Source organism: Mustela lutreola, chromosome 6 (genome assembly GCF_030435805.1).
Source record: "Mustela lutreola isolate mMusLut2 chromosome 6, mMusLut2.pri, whole genome shotgun sequence".
In the NCBI taxonomy this organism is placed as follows: domain Eukaryota; kingdom Metazoa; phylum Chordata; class Mammalia; order Carnivora; family Mustelidae; genus Mustela; species Mustela lutreola.
Genome location: NC_081295.1, coordinates 8,506,645 through 8,516,151, shown reverse-complemented (window position 1 = coordinate 8,516,151; position 9,507 = coordinate 8,506,645). Strand labels below are relative to the sequence as shown.

General features: G+C 48.4%; 1 long non-coding RNA gene across 2 annotated transcripts; it reads left to right on the top strand.

Annotated features, from left to right (window-relative positions):
* Positions 1–1,226: 1,226 nt before the first annotated feature.
* Positions 1,227–7,318, top strand: LOC131833079 (uncharacterized). 2 transcript variants are annotated; one of them, XR_009354308.1, is made up of 4 exons: positions 1,227–1,477; positions 5,832–6,073; positions 6,779–6,818; positions 6,912–7,318. It is a non-coding gene; the product is annotated as an uncharacterized LOC131833079 (long non-coding RNA). The 2 variants fall into 2 exon arrangements; XR_009354307.1 differs by having other exon boundaries at positions 6,909–7,318.
* Positions 7,319–9,507: the final 2,189 nt, after the last annotated feature.

Sequence of the window (9,507 nt, the reverse complement as noted above, 5' to 3'; positions counted from 1 at the left end):
TAGCTTTTCCAAGCTTTTGTTCCGCCCAATCTCCTCCTGGGGCAAGTGAGAACCTTTGGGAGAGGGATATTTGATGCTCAATCATTTGGGGCCAATTCAGTAAAGAAAAGATTTAATTTAAACAACACTTTAGATTGACTACTTTTTAAAAAGATTTTATTTATTTATTTGTTGGAGAGGGAGAGAGAGCACAAGCAGGGAGAGCAGCAGGCAGAGGGAGCAGAGGCTCCCCACTGAGCAAGGAGCCCGATACAGGACTCTATCCCAGGACCCTGGAATGACAGAAGCTGAAGGCAGGTGCTTAACCAACTGAGCCACCAAGGCATCCCATCTTTGGTCCTTTTTGGAGTGTCCCCATGTGATGCCAAAAAGCCCTAGGGGATCCAGAGAGCTACCTGATGCCTTGTCCCAGGGACACAGTGTAGCAGAGACGAAGCTGAGGCATACTCTAGACAGGGCAACTTTGGGGCACGATCAAGATGCAAAGTGGCCCAGAGAGAGAGATAGAGAGAGAGAGCAGAGCAGTGGTGCAGTGAGAAGAGGATCAGGTGGTGCCTCTGCTTAGAGAACTCCGTGTTCTCACCCAGTCCCTGGAAGCAGTCTGCTGCCGTGGGTTTTCACCTAGCTGCTGGGTTGCCACACCTTCCCTAAACTCCTGTGCTGTCTGGCAGCTGATGCTGAGGAGCCATGCAGAGCCTCAGACTCCTGAGCTGGGGAAAAAAGCAGAGCAAACTCATTTTGGTCCTTGGCAGGGAATAGCATTATTCTCAGGAAATACAAGCTCCCTTTTGAGTAGGGGAGGCAGCAAGGAGGCACGCACCTTCATGCATGGACCACTGGGTGGAGCTAGCCAACGGCCCGGTCATCTGGTCACGCGGCAGAGCAGAGACCCCGGTGCTCTCCTCACCCCCACCCCCGCCCCCAGTGCAGCCAGTCAGATCCCGGAATCCCTGACTGGGGCTCCTTCAGTGATGCTGCGACTCACGTGCCTCTGGATATGCAGCCTGGGAAGCACTTCCATCTGAAAATGATCAGTTCTCCTTCCACTTGCCCCAAAGGCCCACAGATGGATCTGATCACTTTCTACGGGGGTCAGTGGAGCAGGGTAGAGGGAGAGAGGCTTTAGGCAAGTCGCTGGCTTCTCCAGCATCTGCAGGCTGATAGCTGTCCAAGGTGACAGCTAGGCCCTTCTCAGCATGAAGGTAATGTGCTTGGAGCTCGCATGGGCGTTTCCTTTCTCGTAGTACAGAATGAATTTTGATAGGGAATCCACTGATGTTTTGTAACATGGTATATCCTATTCTCTTGTTCAATTGTTCAGCAGATATTTCTATAACTGTGTCCCCTGGTACTGATTATAAGGAGTGAGGATTACAGAGATGAGCAAGTAGATACCATCTTGCCTTGAAGAGCTTATATTCTACTGAGCAGCACACATAAAAACAACTGAGCTCATCATGATCTCATCACAGCTAAGGTAAGTGCTTCAGAGAACTGAGAGGTCAGGAGGCAGGGGGCCTGCCCCTGTCTGGGTGGTCAGAGAGGGCTTCTGTGAGGAAGTGACACCTGTGCTGAACTCTGAAGAAGAAGTAGAAGTGAAGGTGAGTAGAAAATCAGGGGCAGTGGGAACAGCATATGCAAAGGCCCTGGGGAGGGAGCTAAGGTACAGGACAGAGGAAGCAAGAGGAGACCAATTTGGCTGTAGTGCAAAGAAGGCAGAGGAGACATAGTATAAAATGAGGAGGTCTAGTGAAGTATTGAGGTCCCATTAGTTGTCCGATTTTTAGCCTAAGAGCCACGGGAAACAATGGAAGGGGTAAATAGAACAGTGATATGACCAGATTGAACTGGGTTGGGCAGCAGTGTAGAGGGCGTGTTGGGAAGCCCAAGTCAGGGTGCCTTAAGGCCATTATGAGCTACTGCACTTGTTCAGGGGAGATAGTTGTGAAGGTTTCAACGGGTAGTGCTCTGTCATCTGGTAGGGCAAGGTCATTAATATGAAGTCTGTTCCTCAACAAAACCTATAAAACCAAGCTAAATCCTTGCCATTTTCTGCACTGCTACAATGCTTGGAAGGACTTACATGTCAATTCAGTGTAAATGTTGGTGGGAATGCAAGTTGGTGCAGCCACTTTGGAGAACAGTGTGGAGATTCCTCAAGAAATTAAAAATAAAGCTTCCCTATGGCCCTGAATTGCACTACTGGGTATTTACCCCAAAGATACAGATGTAGTGAAAAGAAGGGCCATCTGTACCCCAATATTTATAGCAGCAATGGCCATGGTCGCCAAACTGTGGAAAGAACCAAGATGCCCTTCTATGGATGAATGGAGGATGTGGTCCATATACACTATGGAGTATGATGCCTCCATCAGAAAGGATGAATACCCAACCTTTGTAGCAACATGGACGGGACTGGAAGAGATTATGCTGAGTGAAATAAGTCAAGCAGAGAGAGTCAATTATCATATGGTTTCACTTATTTGTGGAGCATAACAAATAGCATGGAGGACAAGGGGAGTTAGAGAGGAGAAGGGAGTTGAGGGAAATTGGAAGGGGAGGTGAACCATGAGAGACTATGGACTCTGAAAAACAATCTGAGGGTTTTGAAGGGGCGGGGGGTGAGAGGTCGGGGTACCAGGTGGTGGGTATTATAGAGGGCACGGATTGCATGGAGCACTGGGTGTGGTGCAAAAATAATGAATACTGTTATGCTGAAAATAAATAAAAAATAAATTAAAAAAAATTTCAGTGTAAATGAACCATCAGCGAGGTCCTAACCCTCAGACAAATAGTCAATGGCCAGGGTGGCTGTTTCAGTGGTATGTCCCACTGTCCCAGTCAAAAAGGGTAGGGCCTGGATGCTCTGCAGATCCCAGGGGTTGAACCTCACTTAGCCTAGAAAATGCCCCATTTTGCACTGAGGGAAAGCAGGGGTTGGGAAATCAGTGTCCTCACACTGGCTGAGGAGCCCTGGGGAGCTGAAGGGGCCAGAGCAGGAAATCTTGCTTCAGGCTTCTCCTGGCCTATCCCTCATAATCAGGAGCCTTGATTTCTGGGTCGTCAGGGGAGAGCTGCTTGTCCCATCAGTGTTGGCAGCGAGGTGCAGGAGCAGAGAGACTGAGCGTCTTCTGGGCACCCGGGGATCCGTCTTCCCAAGTGAGGGTAGTCCTGTGTTCATCACCTGGTTCTGAAAGGGCCCAGGTCTTGTAGCTGGGGCATTAGATCTCACTGCAAGGAGAAATCCCTAAATATTGGACTCCCTGACTGTCCCATGCAAAAACTCATTCCAAGGTCAAGCAGAAATGAAGGCCATTGTCCACAGTCTGGTTGACCCTGCAGGTTACAAAGGACAGCGGACCTCATGTGAACTTACGGGGAAACGAGGAGTCAAGATATATACAAACCCAAGGCGGTGGATGGTCATGCTTAGCTGCCAATGGCTGTGGACACAAAGTGAGCACACCTTTTGGAATCTTTAGAAGTTAGAAAAATGCTTTATTTGAGCCCAAGTTAGGACAGCTGTCTGGGAAACACACCCTTCACAGGGAAAAAAGTGCTCCAGAAAATGAACAGTTTTTATAGGGTTAGATACTTTTTACATCTTATAAAGGCTCGAGAGATTCTAGATTAGCCGATGGGCAGGAATCACGAGTTTTATGACAAAGGGATGCAGAGAGTAGGAGCGTTGATCCCTGCGTCAAGGACGAGATGGTTTTCCTTCTGTGACTACTCATTCACACAGCGGAGGGACAAGGCAGGTGTGGCAGGATGTACGTCAGGCTTTGGGTTTGAATGGTTTGTATACAGTCATGTTGACTAAGAAAGTAGTCCAAACTGGCATCCCTGGCCTATCAGGCCTTCAGAGAGGTTTCCTCTCATCAAGGCTGGTGGTGGCGAATGGGGCTCCTAGCATGGGTCCCTGGCGGGGATGTGCTGGGGGGCTGAGCCAGCTCTCCCTCCAGCACCATGGCTCGTGTACACGAAGAACCCATGTGACTGAACCAGGAACAAAGGACAAAGGAAGTGGCCTCTCACCAGCCTGGTTTTTAGGAGTGGAGAAGAAGCCTGTTTTTCCTGAGGTGCCCATCTGTGTCCCACGGGCGCCTTGACATCACCTTGCTTAACAGAGCCTTTCCTTTCCATGTTTCTCGACCCCTGGTAAAAGACAGATAGCAGAGTAGGGTGCTCTTATTTATTTATACCTCCAGACTAATGGCTTGATTTATTCCCTTCCTGAAATCAGGTTTCTACATGAGAGGAAAGTTGTTGCAAAAAAAAAAAAAAAAAAAAAAAAAAAAAAAAAGTGCTCTGAAAGCCGAGAAAGTCCATCTTCCCCTCCTGGTGTCGTCCAGCTCAGGGCTTCCTCATTTTCCTGCTGCCCTTTCCAAAATCATCAAGCAGTAGCCGAGGGCAGGGGGGCTCCACGGGGAAGCTGCGGGCTGGAGAAGCAGCTCACACTGGACTGCAGGGTCTGGAAGCAGCCAGCAGCCCCTGCACTGCTCTGACACACAGACACATGGACACACGGACATACTCCCCTGCCGCAGCTGTGCCAGCCAGCGCCCTCTGGGGTGGGCCAGCCCCTCTGAGTCATCAGCCTGATAGAGATCACATCCTTTTCTTCACTCTCTCGGCTCTGCTGAGCATGGGCTGAGCTTCCGGGCTGCGGACAGTTGAATCACACTGGGTTGGTTTCCAGCAGACTGTGTGTGTGCGAGAGCAGGTTGGAGCTGTGCACCAGCCTGGGGCTGGCGGGGTGCTGGGTGCCCCCGTCGAGGCGGTCTCCTGTCAGGTGTCCACCTCGGCCTTTCCCAACCTGGCTTCACGACAGTTAATCCTTCGGGGGTTCCGTGGGGCATCAGAGAGTCCAAAATACCTTGTACCATGTGCCCTGGGCTGGCATGCAGAGTGACTCAGAGGGGAACAGGGATACAGGGATTCCCAAGAGCCAGGAGGTTTGGGCTGGAGAAGTGCCACTTCCTCTGACTGGCCATGGGAGCCTGGCCAGATTGCTGGAGGTTTGCATGGAGTTTCAGTCTCCTTATGTGGAAAATGAGCACACCCTGTGTGTTCTGGGCAGAAGGGTTACGGGCAGTCCCATCATTCATCTCATCTCTTCTTCCAACAACTTCTTGCACTTGAAAAATACCTGGCCCAGTGCTGGGGGTAGGTTCTGGGGGTAGAGAACAGAGTAAGAGGGCATGGCCCCTGCCTTGGGACATATCTGAGTGGGGGGGAGCACAGCTAAGACACGTTCAAGAGGGTCAATAGCTTAGCAGTTGTCAGATACATAGATTCACTTGAATGCTCTTTCTGAGACAATAATGCTTTAACTTTTAAGGAGAAGCAGTCAGAAAATGTTGAGGGCAAAGAGAACAGTCACCCCTCACCCCACCCCATCCTGAAATCTCCCAGCTGGTTTCTGATGTGTTCATTGCCTTTCAGAAGAAAACAAAGTGATTTCATTTCATAAGAGACAAGGCATAGGAAATGGACTTAAACTAGTATCAGATTCCTGATGGGAACAAGGAAAAGCAGGAGAGCACACAGGGCATGCCCATTTTCCGGGCAGGGAGACTGAAACTCCATGCAAATCTTCAACTATTTGGCTAGGCTCCCCTTCAAATTGCCCAGGGGCCAGGGGCACCTCTGTTTTCCGAGATGAAGAGTGAGTGGCCAACAATCTCGTGGAATTTGAAATAAGTCAAGTCAACCACGGTGGAAAAATGGAACGCACACTGTTGAGGGAGTGGAAGGGACCAGACGACGCACATTTCCTACATCAGACATGACTCTAAGAGCTTGTGCTTGTCACATTTTGATTACAGCATTGGAGAAAGTGGCTCATCACGTCACACCCATGGGCAAAGTCACATTTCGAGTGGGAATTTTTATGTCTATGGTGGAGATTAAGGAGCCATCCATTCATTCTCGCACACCTACAAAACTCCTGGCCCTTCTCTGGTCATTCCATGGTCAGTATCTACTGAGCTCCATGAAGGACTCTGCACTGACTTCTACATGGGGAACAGATAAGGCATGTCCCTGTGCCCTGGAAGCCACATAAAAAGTAAGTACCAGACAGGCAACATTGGAGACAGTGCCTGACTGTGGAACAGCTAGTGAGAGATGCTCAGCAGAGGAGTTTTTTGAACTAGACAGATCAGGGAAGGCTCCCTGGAAGAGGTAGATTATGAGCTCAACCTAGAAATACCAGCAGGATTAGGACAGGTGGTCCACAGTGTGCCCAGATCCAGGGAATAGGTCATTAACCTCCTGACTGGAGGAGGAAAGGAGGAAGAAACTGAAAGGAAGTTGATTTCCTGTGGACCAAACCCCATGTTCAGGAGGTGGCCACACCAGCTAGGCTAAGTGGATGCATATCAGTTAATCCTGGAAGAAATCATGGAATTAAAATCAGCACATCCACCTCCAGCTACAAGCCCAGATTCCTTCTTCCCTTGTTCCTGGGCCTGCCCTGCTCTCCCATCTACCTTGGCACACTGGCCTTTTCCAAACAGGTGATGGGTGGAGAAGGAGGCACAGTAGAACTTGCCAAATGCCCTCCTGCGTCACTTCTTGCAGAGGGCTTTGCGGTGACCCTTAAAACAAAATTTTCCTGATGTTTAGAAACACACCTCTGCTTCCAGCAATCCCAAACGGAGTTCTCCATTCCAGGGCTCCAACCGCAAGGGAAGTCATCTCAGCCCTGGAGGCTGGGTGCCTCCTGCTGGTGAGAGTCCGTAATGACAGCATCCCTGTGGTCATTTTCCAGATTTCTCCAAGGAGAGAGCCAGGAGGAACTTGGCCTTCAGGTGAGTAACTGCTGATATTTCATGAGTGCTTCCTGAGTGCCGGGCACTCTCCTAAGGGCTTAAATGGACTAACTCACTTTCTCCTCTTAGTAGGCCTATGAGTTGGTACTGCTATTGTCCCATGTTAGCGGTGAGAAGACTGAAGCCCAGTGAAGTTAAGAATGTGCACAAGTTTTCACAGCCGGCCATCAGGCAGGGTGGCCTGCCGACAGGGAGCTGACTCTTAGCAGTGGGATGTGGGACACACAGGAGTTTTTAGTGATATAAACCTGTATCATGGTAATGAGGGTTGTACAAGTTCTTGGTATGTGAATTATCTCATTAAAAAATGTATGTTTGGGCGCCTGAGTGGCTCAGTGGGTTAAGCCGCTGCCTTCGGCTCAGGTCATGATCTCAGGGTCCTGGGATCGAGTCCCGCATCGGGCTCTCTGCTCAGCAGGGAGCCTGCTTCCTTCTCTCTCTCTCTGCCTGCCTCTCAGTGTACTTGTAATTTCTCTCTGTCAAATAAATAAATAAAATCTTAAAAAAAAAATGTATGTTTAAAAACTATGTCCCTTGCCTGACACCTAATTCTTTATTCTCTTTGGCACATTGTCTGCACTCCTACCCATCAGAGAAGCTTTTGGGTTGAGAAGCACCTCTTTAAAAATCCAACAGTCTATTGCACCGTAGACTCTGTTTGATAAGATTCTGCCCCCTGCCCCAGCCTGTCCATGACGTGGGTCAACACTGACAGAAAGGCTGCTGGGAGTAGGAGTCAAAGTGCTGGAAAAATAGCTTTGAGGAGGTAGGCATGGCTTTGGTTAACCTGGCAATTTTGAGGCAGCCTCAGGTCTGGGGACCAGAGTCTGGGCTTTACGGTGGAATGAATGGTCGTGGAGTGGGGCTGGGGAGTCTTGGTCAGAAGGTCCGGGGACTCAGTCTGGCGGGAATTGCCCAGCTGTTTTGAGCTATGTTCATTTTTCCTTTACCAAGGCACAAATAATTCATACTAGACAATTCTTATTTACCACAAAAGGAGGACCAGGATAGCATAGCATAACCTATGCTTTAAGAGGTTTGTATCCACATCTGCCAAGGACTAGCCGTGACCTTGGGCAAATTACTTAACTTCTGTGCTTCGGGTTTTTAATCTGTAAAATGGTATCAGTAATGGTCCTTTCAGTGTGTTTAGAACAGTGCCCCGCACGTAGTGGGGTTATATGCATACTTGAGATTTTATAAAGACTCGGAGCAGTAGGTTTATCTTTGTGAAAAACTTACTAGTGGAAAAAATTATGTTCTCTGTTTTCTTTTAGACTGCTCTCACTTCACGTTTTCCAGCATTTGTCTCTCTGAGGCAGAGACTCAGCAAATTTGTTACAAGTAACAAAAGGAATGCTGTACTTTAAATTATATCCTAGTTCTGTGCCCCACTGGAAATAAAGTTTCCAAAGGAACAAGATTTTCTTTTGTAATTTTAAGCTCCTTGAAAGGAAATCGCTTATATGGGTGGAGGCTCCAGAGAAGGCTGATTTCCCTGGGAAAGACTGTAGTTCTCCCACATAGCCTGATTCTGTAAAGTCAGGGTTTTGGCAGGAGAACAAGGCTAACCCCTGGATTTAAACTTCTTTCCTCAGTCTCTTGGGCTTCCCAAGGGAGTTCCCAAAGGACTAATCTCTTAAATCTTGGTTGCAGGGGTAGGCAGAGCCAGCATGGAGGAGGGGCATCCAGTCCCAGTGTCCTTCTCAGTTTGTTGTGCCTCCCTGCTGTGCTGCAGAGCCCACACCTGGCTCTCTTTCCTGCCGAAGTCCAGCCCGTGGAGCGGGAGCCCTGGGTGGTGGCGGATGGCTTCAGGGACATTCTGAGGTGGCACCTGTCCTGACTGTCACCTTAGGCACTTCTCCTTCACCTTGTGTAAAATGCTAATTGTTCTGCCCAGCCCCTGGCTTTTCACCTAGTTCACTCACCATTTTCCATAAACCACACAGATAGTAAATCTGCAAAAAGCGGGTCCTGGACCACCAGGCAAAGATGTTTTTTTGCGACTTAAAAGCCTGGGCTGCAGATTCAATAGACCAGAAGTGCATCTGGGGTCCTTCACTTACTAACCATGGTGTTGGAATGTAAATCACAAGGTCACTGTGAAGGTTAAAAGAAATAGTGTGGGTTCAGTGATTAGTGACTAGTAATTAGGGTTTCTAATTACAGAGCAAGAAGGAGCAAGGCTCTCTCCCCTGATACCTAGTGAGGAAAGAGGGTGTCTGAGGGAGGGGGCTCAGCAAGACATTATCGGGGCTCCATGAGCTCTTTTCTTTCCAACTAAACAGGCTGTTATGTACCTGTATATTTCTTCCAAAATCTGACAATCACAATTTTGAGGTCATTACTCTTGTCATAGATATTGTTTAAAGAAAAAAGGAGGGAAAACAAAAACTTAGATCACTTCTATTTCCACCTGAAATATTGGGAACCGGTGTCTCGAAGCTGTAGTATGAGAAGCCTGTTTGAACTAAATGCTGCTGATACTATAGGTTATATGCCACTCTTGCTTTTATAAAATTTATAAATATTGATTTTTAGTTCCTAATCAATTTATTTATAAATGTTGGTTTTTAGTTACTAATCAATTTATCTACTTTTATTCCCAAAAGGCGTGAGCATGTTCTGTGGCCCATCTCTCGCCCGCTCTGTCTAACTCGAGAGCAAG